At 55.1% G+C, this 2,132-nt stretch overlaps 1 long non-coding RNA gene across 1 annotated transcript; it reads right to left on the bottom strand.

The window, feature by feature from the left end:
* Window positions 1–590: 590 nt before the first annotated feature.
* LOC119297119 lies at window positions 591–1,799 on the bottom strand. The gene is made up of 2 exons (XR_005145535.1): window positions 957–1,799; window positions 591–866 (listed from the first exon to the last, which is right to left on the bottom strand). It is a non-coding gene; the product is annotated as an uncharacterized LOC119297119 (long non-coding RNA).
* Window positions 1,800–2,132: the final 333 nt, after the last annotated feature.

Raw genomic sequence — 2,132 nt, 5'->3', positions numbered from 1 at the left:
GTGGACCACAACACTTCCGAAAGTGAACCGTAACACTACCCAAAGTGAACCTCATGAGTTCTTGTTGTCTTTTTTCATACTGATTAATTTTTTACGCGTGTTGACCAAGCGAGTGGACCTTTCATCGGATAGAAGACCGCACTGCTTCAAACAGAAAACCGCACTGCAGCAGGCAGTCAAGTGAACTTCATGATTTCTTTTTGTCGGACATAAACTTTCCCGCACAAGTTTTTGTTGTCTTTTTTCAACTTTTTTTTCAAACGAGAGTGGACCACAACACTTCTGAAAGTGAACCGTAACACTACCCAAAGTGAACCTCATGAGTTATCGTTGTCTTTTTTCATACTTATTAATTTTTTTACACACGTTGACCAAGCGAGTGGACCGCAGGGAGTGAGCGAGTGAACTACATCTAATAAGAAGCGAGCTTCTTTGAGAAGTTTTGGTTTCTGTTTACGAAGGGAATCATGGAGTTTTATAACAAACAGCATGAGAGAACAAAGTGAGCTTCAAAATATGACTTATGAGCTGCTTGAAGACGAGTAGTGAACCTCTTTGGTAGCATAATTTTTTTTCAAAACACATGAACCTACTGGAGACGAGTGTCATTCACAATCGAGGGAAGTGTCATTCAAAATGCAAAATAAAAAATGAACTGCATTAAAACTTCACTGCAAAACCGAAACCAAACTACACACCCGTCGTCCTCTCACGCGCCTGCTTACTACACCGGTGACCCAACCGTGTTATTTTGGTCATTGCACATCCGACCACAAGATTCGCGCCACCGGACGGCAAGCATGCTCGCCGGTGGACATCCAGCCGCACCGTAGAAGCGCAGCCAACGCCATGGATGTCACAGAGAACTTCAAAACAAAATTCCGTGAGCTTCAAAAAAATCAAAATTAACTGCAAGCAGCGGGTAAAATGCGGATGAAGGAGCTGGCGAGCCGCACCCCCGCGCTTGTCGGCCGAGCTGCAGTTCCGTCGTCGGCAAGCTGCACGGACTCACCGGCCGAACTGCACGACCTAGTAGTCAGAGGGAAGGGTGTTGGCGGCGGCTGTATACGGAGGCAGGGCCAGCCGTTGGTTGCGGCCACCCGCACGGCGACGTGGCTTGGGCTCGCCTGCCCCATATGCTAACGCCGGTGAGGAGGCTCGGATCCAGCAAGAGGGTGGATGGATCCGGCAGGGGGATGGATGGATTGAGCTAACACCGAGGGTAGGAGCATGGACGGCCGCCACGCAGTGCCCGCAGCTGCGTACGGGGCCGATACGGACGAATCCGGCTGTGGGGGACGGGTCGCGCCGGCCGCGAGGCACGATGGCAGAGGGAAGCTTGCTGGGCGCCCCTGCCGTGTGGAAGGGCGTAGGAGGTGCGCGGCAGCCATGGCTCGTCGGAGGCGGCGCGTGGTCGGACCCGTGGTGGCATAGTTAGAGGGCGGCCGGCGCCGGAGGGAGGTGACAGGGAGAGCTTGTTGTGGGGGCGCCTCGACGGGCCTCTGGAAGAAGGACGGTCGGGGGGGCGGCGGGCAACTTGTCAGTATGTCGTTGCCATCTCGGATCCCGCGGTTGGCGGCGAGCGGCGCCGGGGGTGGGGCTGGGGATCAGGCATTGGCGGGAGATGGGAGGTGGTGGTCGGGCGGCGCGGAGGGAGGTGGTGGCTGGGTGGCGCGCCGGTAGGTGGTGGTCGGCCGTGCGCCAGGAGGTGGTTGTTGGCCGCGCGCCGGGAGGTGGTCGTCGGCGATGCTGGGAGGTGGTGGGTTGGGGTGGGCGTAGGGGAGAAAAGGTGGGTGATGGGTGGGTGAGGTGGGGGTGCAGAGATGGGGGGTGAGTGGTGTTTTTTTACTGCTTGCGTGCGGTTCGATCACAGCCGGCGCTGCGGTGTCAATGATGTTATCAGAATAAGCATAATGTATGCAGAATAAGACTCTTAAGGGTGTTATTAGAATAGACTCACACTATATATATATGGGGCACCGCTAGAACATACAACAAACATTATTAGCCGTGTGCGGTGCCCCCCTCCACAGTTTACGCCTCCGGTCATATTCACGTAGTGCTTAGGCGAAGCCCTACACGGATCACGTCACCATCACCGTCACCACGCTGTCGTGCTAACGGAACTCCCC

The sequence above is a fragment of the Triticum dicoccoides genome, chromosome 5A (assembly GCF_002162155.2).
Source record: "Triticum dicoccoides isolate Atlit2015 ecotype Zavitan chromosome 5A, WEW_v2.0, whole genome shotgun sequence".
NCBI lineage: Eukaryota > Viridiplantae > Streptophyta > Magnoliopsida > Poales > Poaceae > Triticum > Triticum dicoccoides.
Note: the sequence above shows the minus strand (reverse complement) of the source record. Positions and strands in the feature narration are given on the sequence as shown.